This window comes from Pungitius pungitius, unplaced genomic scaffold (assembly GCF_949316345.1).
Source record: "Pungitius pungitius unplaced genomic scaffold, fPunPun2.1 scaffold_36, whole genome shotgun sequence".
Classification (NCBI taxonomy): domain Eukaryota; kingdom Metazoa; phylum Chordata; class Actinopteri; order Perciformes; family Gasterosteidae; genus Pungitius; species Pungitius pungitius.
Window position 1 is genome coordinate 106,544 of NW_026909856.1, and position 15,046 is coordinate 121,589.

Below are 15,046 nucleotides of genomic sequence, written 5' to 3' on the forward strand. Positions count from 1 at the left end.
AAGCATCTTACGGCCATACCTCTCTGGTTCCGCCCGATCTCGTCTGATCTCGGAAGCTAAGCAGAGCAGGGCCTGGTTAGTACCTGGATGGAAGACCGCCTGGGAATCCCAGGTGCCGTAAGCTTTTTCACTTCTCTCTCCGAAAGCCGCCGAGCGCCGCAGATTGTACACCTGTTTTAACGTTGGATATGAAAGGAAATTAGACAATATTATCCGAAATGATTCCGTTTCATGATTGCTAAATTAGTGTTGGTCAACATTTACGATTGGCATACTGTTGTTTGTAATTTAGCCGTTGAAATACAGGTGCTAACCCAACATGTTAGAATTGCCAGTGAAGAAAAGTAAAGTTACCTTCAGGCTTTAGGAACCTCTCTTGCCAATGCTAAGAACTGCTTCAATTTTAGAAAAAGAAACTTCTGATTATCTTTGACACGTTTTAAAGGATTAGGAAAAAGATGAAAAGCAGCTTACGTCCATACCTCTCTGGTTCCGCCCGATCTCGTCTGATCTCGGAAGCTAAGCAGAGCAGGGCCTGGTTAGTACCTGGATGGAAGACCGCCTGGGAATCCCAGGTGCCGTAAGCTTTTTCACTTCTCTCTCCGAAAGCCGCCCAGCGCCGTAAATTGTACACCTACACAATTGTAAAAAAAATTTCACATGGTAGAAGAGATGCAATAGGAAGAAGATGAAAGGTGGCTTACGTCCGTACCATCGTCAGGCCATTTGAGGTGGCGGGGACTGCAATGGCCATTCACCGATTGGCTGGGACCCCTGGGCGGGTCTTCTCTAGTCCATCCAATTTTCGGCATGGGATGTCACAGCCTTCTTTGCATACCCTTATTTAACCCACACAAAGATGCCAACGGCTGGCGTGTCATAATTCATTGACGCATTATAAAGGATTAGGAAAAAGATAAAAAGCAGCTTACGGCCATACCTCTCTGGTTCCGCCCGATCTCGTCTGATCTCGGAAGCTAAGCAGAGCAGGGCCTGGTTAGTACCTGGATGGAAGACCGCCTGGGAATCCCAGGTGCCGTAGGCTTTTTCACTTCTCTCTCCGAAAGCCGCCGAGCGCCGCAGATTGTACACCTGTTTTAACGTTGGATATGAAAGGAAATTAGACAATATTATCCAAAATGATTCCGTTTCATGATTGCTAAATTAGTGTTGGTCAACATTTACGATTGGCATACTGTTGTTTGTAATTTAGCCGTTGAAATACAGGTGCTAACCCAACATGTTAGAATTGCCAGTGAAGAAAAGTAAAGTTACCTTCAGGCTTTAGGAACCTCTCTTGCCAATGCTAACAACTGCTTCAATTTTAGAAAAAGAAACTTCTGATTATCTTTGACACGTTTTAAAGGATTAGGAAAAAGATGAAAAGCAGCTTACGTCCATACCTCTCTGGTTCCGCCCGATCTCGTCTGATCTCGGAAGCTAAGCAGAGCAGGGCCTGGTTAGTACCTGGATGGAAGACCGCCTGGGAATCCCAGGTGCCGTAAGCTTTTTCACTTCTCTCTCTGAAAGCCGCCCAGCGCCGTAGATTGTACACCTACACAATTGTAAAAAAAATTTCACATTGTAGAAGAGATGCAATAGGAAGAAGATGAAAGGTGGCTTACGTCCGTACCATCGTCAGGCCATTTGAGGTGGCGGGGACTGCAATGGCCATTCACCGATTGGCTGGGACTCCTGGGCGGGTCTTCTCTAGTCCATCCAATTTTCGGCATGGGATGTCACAGCCTTCTTTGCATACCCTTATTTAACCCACACAAAGATGCCAACGGCTGGCGTGTCATAATTCATTGACGCATTATAAAGGATTAGGAAAAAGATAAAAAGCAGCTTACGGCCATACCTCTCTGGTTCCGCCCGATCTCGTCTGATCTCGGAAGCTAAGCAGAGCAGGGCCTGGTTAGTACCTGGATGGAAGACCGCCTGGGAATCCCAGGTGCCGTAAGCTTTTTCACTTCTCTCTCCGAAAGCCGCCGAGCGCCGCAGATTGTACACCTGTTTTAACGTTGGATATGAAAGGAAATTAGACAATATTATCCAAAATGATTCCGTTTCATGATTGCTAAATTAGTGTTGGTCAACATTTACGATTGGCATACTGTTGTTTGTAATTTAGCCGTTGAAATACAGGTGCTAACCCAACATGTTAGAATTGCCAGTGAAGAAAAGTAAAGTTACCTTCAGGCTTTAGGAACCTCTCTTGCCAATGCTAACAACTGCTTCAATTTTAGAAAAAGAAACTTCTGATTATCTTTGACACGTTTTAAAGGATTAGGAAAAAGATGAAAAGCAGCTTACGTCCATACCTCTCTGGTTCCGCCCGATCTCGTCTGATCTCGGAAGCTAAGCAGAGCAGGGCCTGGTTAGTACCTGGATGGAAGACCGCCTGGGAATCCCAGGTGCCGTAAGCTTTTTCACTTCTCTCTCTGAAAGCCGCCCAGCGCCGTAGATTGTACACCTACACAATTGTAAAAAAAAATTCACATTGTAGAAGAGATGCAATAGGAAGAAGATGAAAGGTGGCTTACGTCCATACCATCGTCAGGCCATTTGAGGTGGCGGGGACTGCAATGGCCATTCACCGATTGGCTGGGACTCCTGGGCGGGTCTTCTCTAGTCCATCCAATTTTCGGCATGGGATGTCACAGCCTTCTTTGCATACCCTTATTTAACCCACACAAAGATGCCAACGGCTGGCGTGTCATAATTCATTGACGCATTATAAAGGATTAGGAAAAAGATAAAAAGCAGCTTACGGCCATACCTCTCTGGTTCCGCCCGATCTCGTCTGATCTCGGAAGCTAAGCAGAGCAGGGCCTGGTTAGTACCTGGATGGAAGACCGCCTGGGAATCCCAGGTGCCGTAAGCTTTTTCACTTCTCTCTCCGAAAGCCGCCGAGCGCCGCAGATTGTACACCTGTTTTAACGTTGGATATGAAAGGAAATTAGACAATATTATCCAAAATGATTCCGTTTCATGATTGCTAAATTAGTGTTGGTCAACATTTACGATTGGCATACTGTTGTTTGTAATTTAGCCGTTGAAATACAGGTGCTAACCCAACATGTTAGAATTGCCAGTGAAGAAAAGTAAAGTTACCTTCAGGCTTTAGGAACCTCTCTTGCCAATGCTAACAACTGCTTCAATTTTAGAAAAAGAAACTTCTGATTATCTTTGACACGTTTTAAAGGATTAGGAAAAAGATGAAAAGCAGCTTACGTCCATACCTCTCTGGTTCCGCCCGATCTCGTCTGTTCTCGGAAGCTAAGCAGAGCAGGGCCTGGTTAGTACCTGGATGGAAGACCGCCTGGGAATCCCAGGTGCCGTAAGCTTTTTCACTTCTCTCTCTGAAAGCCGCCCAGCGCCGTAGATTGTACACCTACACAATTGTAAAAAAAAATTCACATTGTAGAAGAGATGCAATAGGAAGAAGATGAAAGGTGGCTTACGTCCGTACCATCGTCAGGCCATTTGAGGTGGCGGGGACTGCAATGGCCATTCACCGATTGGCTGGGACTCCTGGGCGGGTCTTCTCTAGTCCATCCAATTTTCGGCATGGGATGTCACAGCCTTCTTTGCATACCCTTATTTAACCCACACAAAGATGCCAACGGCTGGCGTGTCATAATTCATTGACGCATTATAAAGGATTAGGAAAAAGATAAAAAGCAGCTTACGGCCATACCTCTCTGGTTCCGCCCGATCTCGTCTGATCTCGGAAGCTAAGCAGAGCAGGGCCTGGTTAGTACCTGGATGGAAGACCGCCTGGGAATCCCAGGTGCCGTAAGCTTTTTCACTTCTCTCTCCGAAAGCCGCCGAGCGCCGCAGATTGTACACCTGTTTTAACGTTGGATATGAAAGGAAATTAGACAATATTATCCAAAATGATTCCGTTTCATGATTGCTAAATTAGTGTTGGTCAACATTTACGATTGGCATACTGTTGTTTGTAATTTAGCCGTTGAAATACAGGTGCTAACCCAACATGTTAGAATTGCCAGTGAAGAAAAGTAAAGTTACCTTCAGGCTTTAGGAACCTCTCTTGCCAATGCTAACAACTGCTTCAATTTTAGAAAAAGAAACTTCTGATTATCTTTGACACGTTTTAAAGGATTAGGAAAAAGATGAAAAGCAGCTTACGTCCATACCTCTCTGGTTCCGCCCGATCTCGTCTGTTCTCGGAAGCTAAGCAGAGCAGGGCCTGGTTAGTACCTGGATGGAAGACCGCCTGGGAATCCCAGGTGCCGTAAGCTTTTTCACTTCTCTCTCTGAAAGCCGCCCAGCGCCGTAGATTGTACACCTACACAATTGTAAAAAAAAATTCACATTGTAGAAGAGATGCAATAGGAAGAAGATGAAAGGTGGCTTACGTCCGTACCATCGTCAGGCCATTTGAGGTGGCGGGGACTGCAATGGCCATTCACCGATTGGCTGGGACTCCTGGGCGGGTCTTCTCTAGTCCATCCAATTTTCGGCATGGGATGTCACAGCCTTCTTTGCATACCCTTATTTAACCCACACAAAGATGCCAACGGCTGGCGTGTCATAATTCATTGACGCATTATAAAGGATTAGGAAAAAGATAAAAAGCAGCTTACGGCCATACCTCTCTGGTTCCGCCCGATCTCGTCTGATCTCGGAAGCTAAGCAGAGCAGGGCCTGGTTAGTACCTGGATGGAAGACCGCCTGGGAATCCCAGGTGCCGTAAGCTTTTTCACTTCTCTCTCCGAAAGCCGCCGAGCGCCGCAGATTGTACACCTGTTTTAACGTTGGATATGAAAGGAAATTAGACAATATTATCCAAAATGATTCCGTTTCATGATTGCTAAATTAGTGTTGGTCAACATTTACGATTGGCATACTGTTGTTTGTAATTTAGCCGTTGAAATACAGGTGCTAACCCAACATGTTAGAATTGCCAGTGAAGAAAAGTAAAGTTACCTTCAGGCTTTAGGAACCTCTCTTGCCAATGCTAACAACTGCTTCAATTTTAGAAAAAGAAACTTCTGATTATCTTTGACACGTTTTAAAGGATTAGGAAAAAGATGAAAAGCAGCTTACGTCCATACCTCTCTGGTTCCGCCCGATCTCGTCTGATCTCGGAAGCTAAGCAGAGCAGGGCCTGGTTAGTACCTGGATGGAAGACCGCCTGGGAATCCCAGGTGCCGTAAGCTTTTTCACTTCTCTCTCCGAAAGCCGCCCAGCGCCGTAAATTGTACACCTACACAATTGTAAAAAAAATTTCACATGGTAGAAGAGATGCAATAGGAAGAAGATGAAAGGTGGCTTACGTCCGTACCATCGTCAGGCCATTTGAGGTGGCGGGGACTGCAATGGCCATTCACCGATTGGCTGGGACTCCTGGGCGGGTCTTCTCTAGTCCATCCAATTTTCGGCATGGGATGTCACAGCCTTCTTTGCATACCCTTATTTAACCCACACAAAGATGCCAACGGCTGGCGTGTCATAATTCATTGACGCATTATAAAGGATTAGGAAAAAGATAAAAAGCAGCTTACGGCCATACCTCTCTGGTTCCGCCCGATCTCGTCTGATCTCGGAAGCTAAGCAGAGCAGGGCCTGGTTAGTACCTGGATGGAAGACCGCCTGGGAATCCCAGGTGCCGTAAGCTTTTTCACTTCTCTCTCCGAAAGCCGCCGAGCGCCGCAGATTGTACACCTGTTTTAACGTTGGATATGAAAGGAAATTAGACAATATTATCCAAAATGATTCCGTTTCATGATTGCTAAATTAGTGTTGGTCAACATTTACGATTGGCATACTGTTGTTTGTAATTTAGCCGTTGAAATACAGGTGCTAACCCAACATGTTAGAATTGCCAGTGAAGAAAAGTAAAGTTACCTTCAGGCTTTAGGAACCTCTCTTGCCAATGCTAACAACTGCTTCAATTTTAGAAAAAGAAACTTCTGATTATCTTTGACACGTTTTAAAGGATTAGGAAAAAGATGAAAAGCAGCTTACGTCCATACCTCTCTGGTTCCGCCCGATCTCGTCTGATCTCGGAAGCTAAGCAGAGCAGGGCCTGGTTAGTACCTGGATGGAAGACCGCCTGGGAATCCCAGGTGCCGTAAGCTTTTTCACTTCTCTCTCTGAAAGCCGCCCAGCGCCGTAAATTGTACACCTACACAATTGTAAAAAAAATTTCACATTGTAGAAGAGATGCAATAGGAAGAAGATGAAAGGTGGCTTACGTCCATACCATCGTCAGGCCATTTGAGGTGGCGGGGACTGCAATGGCCATTCACCGATTGGCTGGGACTCCTGGGCGGGTCTTCTCTAGTCCATCCAATTTTCGGCATGGGATGTCACAGCCTTCTTTGCATACCCTTATTTAACCCACACAAAGATGCCAACGGCTGGCGTGTCATAATTCATTGACGCATTATAAAGGATTAGGAAAAAGATAAAAAGCAGCTTACGGCCATACCTCTCTGGTTCCGCCCGATCTCGTCTGATCTCGGAAGCTAAGCAGAGCAGGGCCTGGTTAGTACCTGGATGGAAGACCGCCTGGGAATCCCAGGTGCCGTAAGCTTTTTCACTTCTCTCTCCGAAAGCCGCCGAGCGCCGCAGATTGTACACCTGTTTTAACGTTGGATATGAAAGGAAATTAGACAATATTATCCAAAATGATTCCGTTTCATGATTGCTAAATTAGTGTTGGTCAACATTTACGATTGGCATACTGTTGTTTGTAATTTAGCCGTTGAAATACAGGTGCTAACCCAACATGTTAGAATTGCCAGTGAAGAAAAGTAAAGTTACCTTCAGGCTTTAGGAACCTCTCTTGCCAATGCTAACAACTGCTTCAATTTTAGAAAAAGAAACTTCTGATTATCTTTGACACGTTTTAAAGGATTAGGAAAAAGATGAAAAGCAGCTTACGTCCATACCTCTCTGGTTCCGCCCGATCTCGTCTGATCTCGGAAGCTAAGCAGAGCAGGGCCTGGTTAGTACCTGGATGGAAGACCGCCTGGGAATCCCAGGTGCCGTAAGCTTTTTCACTTCTCTCTCCGAAAGCCGCCGAGCGCCGCAGATTGTACACCTGTTTTAACGTTGGATATGAAAGGAAATTAGACAATATTATCCAAAATCATTCCGTTTCATGATTGCTAAATTAGTGTTGGTCAACATTTACGATTGGCATACTGTTGTTTGTAATTTAGCCGTTGAAATACAGGTGCTAACCCAACATGTTAGAATTGCCAGTGAAGAAAAGTAAAGTTACCTTCAGGCTTTAGGAACCTCTCTTGCCAATGCTAAGAACTGCTTCAATTTTAGAAAAAGAAACTTCTGATTATCTTTGACACGTTTTAAAGGATTAGGAAAAAGATGAAAAGCAGCTTAGGTCCATACCTCTCTGGTTCCGCCCGATCTCGTCTGATCTCGGAAGCTAAGCAGAGCAGGGCCTGGTTAGTACCTGGATGGAAGACCGCCTGGGAATCCCAGGTGCCGTAAGCTTTTTCACTTCTCTCTCTGAAAGCCGCCCAGCGCCGTAGATTGTACACCTACACAATTGTAAAAAAAAATTCACATTGTAGAAGAGATGCAATAGGAAGAAGATGAAAGGTGGCTTACGTCCATACCATCGTCAGGCCATTTGAGGTGGCGGGGACTGCAATGGCCATTCACCGATTGGCTGGGACTCCTGGGCGGGTCTTCTCTAGTCCATCCAATTTTCGGCATGGGATGTCACAGCCTTCTTTGCATACCCTTATTTAACCCACACAAAGATGCCAACGGCTGGCGTGTCATAATTCATTGACGCATTATAAAGGATTAGGAAAAAGATAAAAAGCAGCTTACGGCCATACCTCTCTGGTTCCGCCCGATCTCGTCTGATCTCGGAAGCTAAGCAGAGCAGGGCCTGGTTAGTACCTGGATGGAAGACCGCCTGGGAATCCCAGGTGCCGTAAGCTTTTTCACTTCTCTCTCCGAAAGCCGCCGAGCGCCGCAGATTGTACACCTGTTTTAACGTTGGATATGAAAGGAAATTAGACAATATTATCCAAAATGATTCCGTTTCATGATTGCTAAATTAGTGTTGGTCAACATTTACGATTGGCATACTGTTGTTTGTAATTTAGCCGTTGAAATACAGGTGCTAACCCAACATGTTAGAATTGCCAGTGAAGAAAAGTAAAGTTACCTTCAGGCTTTAGGAACCTCTCTTGCCAATGCTAAGAACTGCTTCAATTTTAGAAAAAGAAACTTCTGATTATCTTTGACACGTTTTAAAGGATTAGGAAAAAGATGAAAAGCAGCTTACGTCCATACCTCTCTGGTTCCGCCCGATCTCGTCTGATCTCGGAAGCTAAGCAGAGCAGGGCCTGGTTAGTACCTGGATGGAAGACCGCCTGGGAATCCCAGGTGCCGTAAGCTTTTTCACTTCTCTCTCCGAAAGCCGCCCAGCGCCGTAAATTGTACACCTACACAATTGTAAAAAAAATTTCACATGGTAGAAGAGATGCAATAGGAAGAAGATGAAAGGTGGCTTACGTCCGTACCATCGTCAGGCCATTTGAGGTGGCGGGGACTGCAATGGCCATTCACCGATTGGCTGGGACCCCTGGGCGGGTCTTCTCTAGTCCATCCAATTTTCGGCATGGGATGTCACAGCCTTCTTTGCATACCCTTATTTAACCCACACAAAGATGCCAACGGCAGGCGTGTCATAATTCATTGACGCATTATAAAGGATTAGGAAAAAGATAAAAAGCATCTTACGGCCATACCTCTCTGGTTCCGCCCGATCTCGTCTGATCTCGGAAGCTAAGCAGAGCAGGGCCTGGTTAGTACCTGGATGGAAGACCGCCTGGGAATCCCAGGTGCCGTAAGCTTTTTCACTTCTCTCTCCGAAAGCCGCCGAGCGCCGCAGATTGTACACCTGTTTTAACGTTGGATATGAAAGGAAATTAGACAATATTATCCGAAATGATTCCGTTTCATGATTGCTAAATTAGTGTTGGTCAACATTTACGATTGGCATACTGTTGTTTGTAATTTAGCCGTTGAAATACAGGTGCTAACCCAACATGTTAGAATTGCCAGTGAAGAAAAGTAAAGTTACCTTCAGGCTTTAGGAACCTCTCTTGCCAATGCTAAGAACTGCTTCAATTTTAGAAAAAGAAACTTCTGATTATCTTTGACACGTTTTAAAGGATTAGGAAAAAGATGAAAAGCAGCTTACGTCCATACCTCTCTGGTTCCGCCCGATCTCGTCTGATCTCGGAAGCTAAGCAGAGCAGGGCCTGGTTAGTACCTGGATGGAAGACCGCCTGGGAATCCCAGGTGCCGTAAGCTTTTTCACTTCTCTCTCCGAAAGCCGCCCAGCGCCGTAAATTGTACACCTACACAATTGTAAAAAAAATTTCACATGGTAGAAGAGATGCAATAGGAAGAAGATGAAAGGTGGCTTACGTCCGTACCATCGTCAGGCCATTTGAGGTGGCGGGGACTGCAATGGCCATTCACCGATTGGCTGGGACCCCTGGGCGGGTCTTCTCTAGTCCATCCAATTTTCGGCATGGGATGTCACAGCCTTCTTTGCATACCCTTATTTAACCCACACAAAGATGCCAACGGCTGGCGTGTCATAATTCATTGACGCATTATAAAGGATTAGGAAAAAGATAAAAAGCAGCTTACGGCCATACCTCTCTGGTTCCGCCCGATCTCGTCTGATCTCGGAAGCTAAGCAGAGCAGGGCCTGGTTAGTACCTGGATGGAAGACCGCCTGGGAATCCCAGGTGCCGTAGGCTTTTTCACTTCTCTCTCCGAAAGCCGCCGAGCGCCGCAGATTGTACACCTGTTTTAACGTTGGATATGAAAGGAAATTAGACAATATTATCCAAAATGATTCCGTTTCATGATTGCTAAATTAGTGTTGGTCAACATTTACGATTGGCATACTGTTGTTTGTAATTTAGCCGTTGAAATACAGGTGCTAACCCAACATGTTAGAATTGCCAGTGAAGAAAAGTAAAGTTACCTTCAGGCTTTAGGAACCTCTCTTGCCAATGCTAAGAACTGCTTCAATTTTAGAAAAAGAAACTTCTGATTATCTTTGACACGTTTTAAAGGATTAGGAAAAAGATGAAAAGCAGCTTACGTCCATACCTCTCTGGTTCCGCCCGATCTCGTCTGATCTCGGAAGCTAAGCAGAGCAGGGCCTGGTTAGTACCTGGATGGAAGACCGCCTGGGAATCCCAGGTGCCGTAAGCCTTTTCACTTCTCTCTCCGAAAGCCGCCCAGCGCCGTAAATTGTACACCTACACAATTGTAAAAAAAATTTCACATGGTAGAAGAGATGCAATAGGAAGAAGATGAAAGGTGGCTTACGTCCGTACCATCGTCAGGCCATTTGAGGTGGCGGGGACTGCAATGGCCATTCACCGATTGGCTGGGACCCCTGGGCGGGTCTTCTCTAGTCCATCCAATTTTCGGCATGGGATGTCACAGCCTTCTTTGCATACCCTTATTTAACCCACACAAAGATGCCAACGGCAGGCGTGTCATAATTCATTGACGCATTATAAAGGATTAGGAAAAAGATAAAAAGCATCTTACGGCCATACCTCTCTGGTTCCGCCCGATCTCGTCTGATCTCGGAAGCTAAGCAGAGCAGGGCCTGGTTAGTACCTGGATGGAAGACCGCCTGGGAATCCCAGGTGCCGTAAGCTTTTTCACTTCTCTCTCCGAAAGCCGCCGAGCGCCGCAGATTGTACACCTGTTTTAACGTTGGATATGAAAGGAAATTAGACAATATTATCCGAAATGATTCCGTTTCATGATTGCTAAATTAGTGTTGGTCAACATTTACGATTGGCATACTGTTGTTTGTAATTTAGCCGTTGAAATACAGGTGCTAACCCAACATGTTAGAATTGCCAGTGAAGAAAAGTAAAGTTACCTTCAGGCTTTAGGAACCTCTCTTGCCAATGCTAAGAACTGCTTCAATTTTAGAAAAAGAAACTTCTGATTATCTTTGACACGTTTTAAAGGATTAGGAAAAAGATGAAAAGCAGCTTACGTCCATACCTCTCTGGTTCCGCCCGATCTCGTCTGATCTCGGAAGCTAAGCAGAGCAGGGCCTGGTTAGTACCTGGATGGAAGACCGCCTGGGAATCCCAGGTGCCGTAAGCTTTTTCACTTCTCTCTCCGAAAGCCGCCCAGCGCCGTAAATTGTACACCTACACAATTGTAAAAAAAATTTCACATGGTAGAAGAGATGCAATAGGAAGAAGATGAAAGGTGGCTTACGTCCGTACCATCGTCAGGCCATTTGAGGTGGCGGGGACTGCAATGGCCATTCACCGATTGGCTGGGACCCCTGGGCGGGTCTTCTCTAGTCCATCCAATTTTCGGCATGGGATGTCACAGCCTTCTTTGCATACCCTTATTTAACCCACACAAAGATGCCAACGGCTGGCGTGTCATAATTCATTGACGCATTATAAAGGATTAGGAAAAAGATAAAAAGCAGCTTACGGCCATACCTCTCTGGTTCCGCCCGATCTCGTCTGATCTCGGAAGCTAAGCAGAGCAGGGCCTGGTTAGTACCTGGATGGAAGACCGCCTGGGAATCCCAGGTGCCGTAGGCTTTTTCACTTCTCTCTCCGAAAGCCGCCGAGCGCCGCAGATTGTACACCTGTTTTAACGTTGGATATGAAAGGAAATTAGACAATATTATCCAAAATGATTCCGTTTCATGATTGCTAAATTAGTGTTGGTCAACATTTACGATTGGCATACTGTTGTTTGTAATTTAGCCGTTGAAATACAGGTGCTAACCCAACATGTTAGAATTGCCAGTGAAGAAAAGTAAAGTTACCTTCAGGCTTTAGGAACCTCTCTTGCCAATGCTAACAACTGCTTCAATTTTAGAAAAAGAAACTTCTGATTATCTTTGACACGTTTTAAAGGATTAGGAAAAAGATGAAAAGCAGCTTACGTCCATACCTCTCTGGTTCCGCCCGATCTCGTCTGATCTCGGAAGCTAAGCAGAGCAGGGCCTGGTTAGTACCTGGATGGAAGACCGCCTGGGAATCCCAGGTGCCGTAAGCTTTTTCACTTCTCTCTCTGAAAGCCGCCCAGCGCCGTAGATTGTACACCTACACAATTGTAAAAAAAATTTCACATTGTAGAAGAGATGCAATAGGAAGAAGATGAAAGGTGGCTTACGTCCGTACCATCGTCAGGCCATTTGAGGTGGCGGGGACTGCAATGGCCATTCACCGATTGGCTGGGACTCCTGGGCGGGTCTTCTCTAGTCCATCCAATTTTCGGCATGGGATGTCACAGCCTTCTTTGCATACCCTTATTTAACCCACACAAAGATGCCAACGGCTGGCGTGTCATAATTCATTGACGCATTATAAAGGATTAGGAAAAAGATAAAAAGCAGCTTACGGCCATACCTCTCTGGTTCCGCCCGATCTCGTCTGATCTCGGAAGCTAAGCAGAGCAGGGCCTGGTTAGTACCTGGATGGAAGACCGCCTGGGAATCCCAGGTGCCGTAAGCTTTTTCACTTCTCTCTCCGAAAGCCGCCGAGCGCCGCAGATTGTACACCTGTTTTAACGTTGGATATGAAAGGAAATTAGACAATATTATCCAAAATGATTCCGTTTCATGATTGCTAAATTAGTGTTGGTCAACATTTACGATTGGCATACTGTTGTTTGTAATTTAGCCGTTGAAATACAGGTGCTAACCCAACATGTTAGAATTGCCAGTGAAGAAAAGTAAAGTTACCTTCAGGCTTTAGGAACCTCTCTTGCCAATGCTAACAACTGCTTCAATTTTAGAAAAAGAAACTTCTGATTATCTTTGACACGTTTTAAAGGATTAGGAAAAAGATGAAAAGCAGCTTACGTCCATACCTCTCTGGTTCCGCCCGATCTCGTCTGATCTCGGAAGCTAAGCAGAGCAGGGCCTGGTTAGTACCTGGATGGAAGACCGCCTGGGAATCCCAGGTGCCGTAAGCTTTTTCACTTCTCTCTCCGAAAGCCGCCGAGCGCCGCAGATTGTACACCTGTTTTAACGTTGGATATGAAAGGAAATTAGACAATATTATCCAAAATGATTCCGTTTCATGATTGCTAAATTAGTGTTGGTCAACATTTACGATTGGCATACTGTTGTTTGTAATTTAGCCGTTGAAATACAGGTGCTAACCCAACATGTTAGAATTGCCAGTGAAGAAAAGTAAAGTTACCTTCAGGCTTTAGGAACCTCTCTTGCCAATGCTAACAACTGCTTCAATTTTAGAAAAAGAAACTTCTGATTATCTTTGACACGTTTTAAAGGATTAGGAAAAAGATGAAAAGCAGCTTACGTCCATACCTCTCTGGTTCCGCCCGATCTCGTCTGATCTCGGAAGCTAAGCAGAGCAGGGCCTGGTTAGTACCTGGATGGAAGACCGCCTGGGAATCCCAGGTGCCGTAAGCTTTTTCACTTCTCTCTCCGAAAGCCGCCCAGCGCCGTAAATTGTACACCTACACAATTGTAAAAAAAATTTCACATGGTAGAAGAGATGCAATAGGAAGAAGATGAAAGGTGGCTTACGTCCGTACCATCGTCAGGCCATTTGAGGTGGCGGGGACTGCAATGGCCATTCACCGATTGGCTGGGACCCCTGGGCGGGTCTTCTCTAGTCCATCCAATTTTCGGCATGGGATGTCACAGCCTTCTTTGCATACCCTTATTTAACCCACACAAAGATGCCAACGGCAGGCGTGTCATAATTCATTGACGCATTATAAAGGATTAGGAAAAAGATAAAAAGCATCTTACGGCCATACCTCTCTGGTTCCGCCTGATCTCGTCTGATCTCGGAAGCTAAGCAGAGCAGGGCCTGGTTAGTACCTGGATGGAAGACCGCCTGGGAATCCCAGGTGCCGTAAGCTTTTTCACTTCTCTCTCCGAAAGCCGCCGAGCGCCGCAGATTGTACACCTGTTTTAACGTTGGATATGAAAGGAAATTAGACAATATTATCCAAAATGATTCCGTTTCATGATTGCTAAATTAGTGTTGGTCAACATTTACGATTGGCATACTGTTGTTTGTAATTTAGCCGTTGAAATACAGGTGCTAACCCAACATGTTAGAATTGCCAGTGAAGAAAAGTAAAGTTACCTTCAGGCTTTAGGAACCTCTCTTGCCAATGCTAACAACTGCTTCAATTTTAGAAAAAGAAACTTCTGATTATCTTTGACACGTTTTAAAGGATTAGGAAAAAGATGAAAAGCAGCTTACGTCCATACCTCTCTGGTTCCGCCCGATCTCGTCTGATCTCGGAAGCTAAGCAGAGCAGGGCCTGGTTAGTACCTGGATGGAAGACCGCCTGGGAATCCCAGGTGCCGTAAGCTTTTTCACTTCTCTCTCCGAAAGCCGCCGAGCGCCGCAGATTGTACACCTGTTTTAACGTTGGATATGAAAGGAAATTAGACAATATTATCCAAAATGATTCCGTTTCATGATTGCTAAATTAGTGTTGGTCAACATTTACGATTGGCATACTGTTGTTTGTAATTTAGCCGTTGAAATACAGGTGCTAACCCAACATGTTAGAATTGCCAGTGAAGAAAAGTAAAGTTACCTTCAGGCTTTAGGAACCTCTCTTGCCAATGCTAACAACTGCTTCAATTTTAGAAAAAGAAACTTCTGATTATCTTTGACACGTTTTAAAGGATTAGGAAAAAGATGAAAAGCAGCTTACGTCCATACCTCTCTGGTTCCGCCCGATCTCGTCTGATCTCGGAAGCTAAGCAGAGCAGGGCCTGGTTAGTACCTGGATGGAAGACCGCCTGGGAATCCCAGGTGCCGTAAGCTTTTTCACTTCTCTCTCCGAAAGCCGCCCAGCGCCGTAAATTGTACACCTACACAATTGTAAAAAAAATTTCACATGGTAGAAGAGATGCAATAGGAAGAAGATGAAAGGTGGCTTACGTCCGTACCATCGTCAGGCCATTTGAGGTGGCGGGGACTGCAATGGCCATTCACCGATT

At 45.4% G+C, this 15,046-nt stretch overlaps 33 non-coding genes across 33 annotated transcripts; all 33 read left to right on the plus strand.

The window, feature by feature from the left end:
- The first annotated feature begins 5 nt into the window (after positions 1-5).
- On the plus strand, positions 6-124 carry LOC134116104 (5S ribosomal RNA). The gene has a single exon (XR_009948454.1). It is a non-coding gene; the product is annotated as a 5S ribosomal RNA (ribosomal RNA).
- Positions 125-468: 344 nt separating this feature from the next.
- On the plus strand, positions 469-587 carry LOC134115246 (5S ribosomal RNA). The gene has a single exon (XR_009947608.1). It is a non-coding gene; the product is annotated as a 5S ribosomal RNA (ribosomal RNA).
- A 339-nt stretch (positions 588-926) lies between these two features.
- On the plus strand, positions 927-1,045 carry LOC134116093 (5S ribosomal RNA). The gene has a single exon (XR_009948443.1). It is a non-coding gene; the product is annotated as a 5S ribosomal RNA (ribosomal RNA).
- Positions 1,046-1,389: 344 nt separating this feature from the next.
- On the plus strand, positions 1,390-1,508 carry LOC134115247 (5S ribosomal RNA). The gene has a single exon (XR_009947609.1). It is a non-coding gene; the product is annotated as a 5S ribosomal RNA (ribosomal RNA).
- A 339-nt stretch (positions 1,509-1,847) lies between these two features.
- On the plus strand, positions 1,848-1,966 carry LOC134115598 (5S ribosomal RNA). The gene has a single exon (XR_009947960.1). It is a non-coding gene; the product is annotated as a 5S ribosomal RNA (ribosomal RNA).
- Positions 1,967-2,310: 344 nt separating this feature from the next.
- On the plus strand, positions 2,311-2,429 carry LOC134115248 (5S ribosomal RNA). Its single transcript, XR_009947610.1, has one exon. It is a non-coding gene; the product is annotated as a 5S ribosomal RNA (ribosomal RNA).
- Positions 2,430-2,768: 339 nt separating this feature from the next.
- On the plus strand, positions 2,769-2,887 carry LOC134115609 (5S ribosomal RNA). Its single transcript, XR_009947971.1, has one exon. It is a non-coding gene; the product is annotated as a 5S ribosomal RNA (ribosomal RNA).
- A 344-nt stretch (positions 2,888-3,231) lies between these two features.
- LOC134115578 (5S ribosomal RNA) lies at positions 3,232-3,350 on the plus strand. Its single transcript, XR_009947940.1, has one exon. It is a non-coding gene; the product is annotated as a 5S ribosomal RNA (ribosomal RNA).
- Positions 3,351-3,689: 339 nt separating this feature from the next.
- On the plus strand, positions 3,690-3,808 carry LOC134115620 (5S ribosomal RNA). The gene has a single exon (XR_009947982.1). It is a non-coding gene; the product is annotated as a 5S ribosomal RNA (ribosomal RNA).
- A 344-nt stretch (positions 3,809-4,152) lies between these two features.
- Positions 4,153-4,271, plus strand: LOC134115579 (5S ribosomal RNA). The gene has a single exon (XR_009947941.1). It is a non-coding gene; the product is annotated as a 5S ribosomal RNA (ribosomal RNA).
- Positions 4,272-4,610: 339 nt separating this feature from the next.
- Positions 4,611-4,729, plus strand: LOC134115631 (5S ribosomal RNA). The gene has a single exon (XR_009947993.1). It is a non-coding gene; the product is annotated as a 5S ribosomal RNA (ribosomal RNA).
- A 344-nt stretch (positions 4,730-5,073) lies between these two features.
- LOC134115249 (5S ribosomal RNA) lies at positions 5,074-5,192 on the plus strand. The gene has a single exon (XR_009947611.1). It is a non-coding gene; the product is annotated as a 5S ribosomal RNA (ribosomal RNA).
- A 339-nt stretch (positions 5,193-5,531) lies between these two features.
- Positions 5,532-5,650, plus strand: LOC134115642 (5S ribosomal RNA). Its single transcript, XR_009948004.1, has one exon. It is a non-coding gene; the product is annotated as a 5S ribosomal RNA (ribosomal RNA).
- Positions 5,651-5,994: 344 nt separating this feature from the next.
- LOC134115250 (5S ribosomal RNA) lies at positions 5,995-6,113 on the plus strand. The gene has a single exon (XR_009947612.1). It is a non-coding gene; the product is annotated as a 5S ribosomal RNA (ribosomal RNA).
- Positions 6,114-6,452: 339 nt separating this feature from the next.
- Positions 6,453-6,571, plus strand: LOC134115653 (5S ribosomal RNA). The gene has a single exon (XR_009948015.1). It is a non-coding gene; the product is annotated as a 5S ribosomal RNA (ribosomal RNA).
- A 344-nt stretch (positions 6,572-6,915) lies between these two features.
- LOC134115251 (5S ribosomal RNA) lies at positions 6,916-7,034 on the plus strand. Its single transcript, XR_009947613.1, has one exon. It is a non-coding gene; the product is annotated as a 5S ribosomal RNA (ribosomal RNA).
- Positions 7,035-7,378: 344 nt separating this feature from the next.
- On the plus strand, positions 7,379-7,497 carry LOC134115552 (5S ribosomal RNA). Its single transcript, XR_009947914.1, has one exon. It is a non-coding gene; the product is annotated as a 5S ribosomal RNA (ribosomal RNA).
- Positions 7,498-7,836: 339 nt separating this feature from the next.
- Positions 7,837-7,955, plus strand: LOC134115664 (5S ribosomal RNA). Its single transcript, XR_009948026.1, has one exon. It is a non-coding gene; the product is annotated as a 5S ribosomal RNA (ribosomal RNA).
- Positions 7,956-8,299: 344 nt separating this feature from the next.
- On the plus strand, positions 8,300-8,418 carry LOC134115253 (5S ribosomal RNA). Its single transcript, XR_009947615.1, has one exon. It is a non-coding gene; the product is annotated as a 5S ribosomal RNA (ribosomal RNA).
- A 339-nt stretch (positions 8,419-8,757) lies between these two features.
- On the plus strand, positions 8,758-8,876 carry LOC134116106 (5S ribosomal RNA). Its single transcript, XR_009948456.1, has one exon. It is a non-coding gene; the product is annotated as a 5S ribosomal RNA (ribosomal RNA).
- A 344-nt stretch (positions 8,877-9,220) lies between these two features.
- LOC134115254 (5S ribosomal RNA) lies at positions 9,221-9,339 on the plus strand. The gene has a single exon (XR_009947616.1). It is a non-coding gene; the product is annotated as a 5S ribosomal RNA (ribosomal RNA).
- A 339-nt stretch (positions 9,340-9,678) lies between these two features.
- Positions 9,679-9,797, plus strand: LOC134116095 (5S ribosomal RNA). Its single transcript, XR_009948445.1, has one exon. It is a non-coding gene; the product is annotated as a 5S ribosomal RNA (ribosomal RNA).
- A 344-nt stretch (positions 9,798-10,141) lies between these two features.
- On the plus strand, positions 10,142-10,260 carry LOC134116128 (5S ribosomal RNA). Its single transcript, XR_009948478.1, has one exon. It is a non-coding gene; the product is annotated as a 5S ribosomal RNA (ribosomal RNA).
- Positions 10,261-10,599: 339 nt separating this feature from the next.
- Positions 10,600-10,718, plus strand: LOC134116107 (5S ribosomal RNA). The gene has a single exon (XR_009948457.1). It is a non-coding gene; the product is annotated as a 5S ribosomal RNA (ribosomal RNA).
- A 344-nt stretch (positions 10,719-11,062) lies between these two features.
- LOC134115255 (5S ribosomal RNA) lies at positions 11,063-11,181 on the plus strand. Its single transcript, XR_009947617.1, has one exon. It is a non-coding gene; the product is annotated as a 5S ribosomal RNA (ribosomal RNA).
- Positions 11,182-11,520: 339 nt separating this feature from the next.
- Positions 11,521-11,639, plus strand: LOC134116096 (5S ribosomal RNA). The gene has a single exon (XR_009948446.1). It is a non-coding gene; the product is annotated as a 5S ribosomal RNA (ribosomal RNA).
- A 344-nt stretch (positions 11,640-11,983) lies between these two features.
- LOC134115256 (5S ribosomal RNA) lies at positions 11,984-12,102 on the plus strand. The gene has a single exon (XR_009947618.1). It is a non-coding gene; the product is annotated as a 5S ribosomal RNA (ribosomal RNA).
- Positions 12,103-12,441: 339 nt separating this feature from the next.
- LOC134115675 (5S ribosomal RNA) lies at positions 12,442-12,560 on the plus strand. Its single transcript, XR_009948037.1, has one exon. It is a non-coding gene; the product is annotated as a 5S ribosomal RNA (ribosomal RNA).
- Positions 12,561-12,904: 344 nt separating this feature from the next.
- LOC134115257 (5S ribosomal RNA) lies at positions 12,905-13,023 on the plus strand. The gene has a single exon (XR_009947619.1). It is a non-coding gene; the product is annotated as a 5S ribosomal RNA (ribosomal RNA).
- Positions 13,024-13,367: 344 nt separating this feature from the next.
- On the plus strand, positions 13,368-13,486 carry LOC134115259 (5S ribosomal RNA). Its single transcript, XR_009947621.1, has one exon. It is a non-coding gene; the product is annotated as a 5S ribosomal RNA (ribosomal RNA).
- Positions 13,487-13,825: 339 nt separating this feature from the next.
- On the plus strand, positions 13,826-13,944 carry LOC134115532 (5S ribosomal RNA). Its single transcript, XR_009947895.1, has one exon. It is a non-coding gene; the product is annotated as a 5S ribosomal RNA (ribosomal RNA).
- A 344-nt stretch (positions 13,945-14,288) lies between these two features.
- LOC134115260 (5S ribosomal RNA) lies at positions 14,289-14,407 on the plus strand. Its single transcript, XR_009947622.1, has one exon. It is a non-coding gene; the product is annotated as a 5S ribosomal RNA (ribosomal RNA).
- A 344-nt stretch (positions 14,408-14,751) lies between these two features.
- On the plus strand, positions 14,752-14,870 carry LOC134115261 (5S ribosomal RNA). Its single transcript, XR_009947623.1, has one exon. It is a non-coding gene; the product is annotated as a 5S ribosomal RNA (ribosomal RNA).
- Positions 14,871-15,046: the final 176 nt, after the last annotated feature.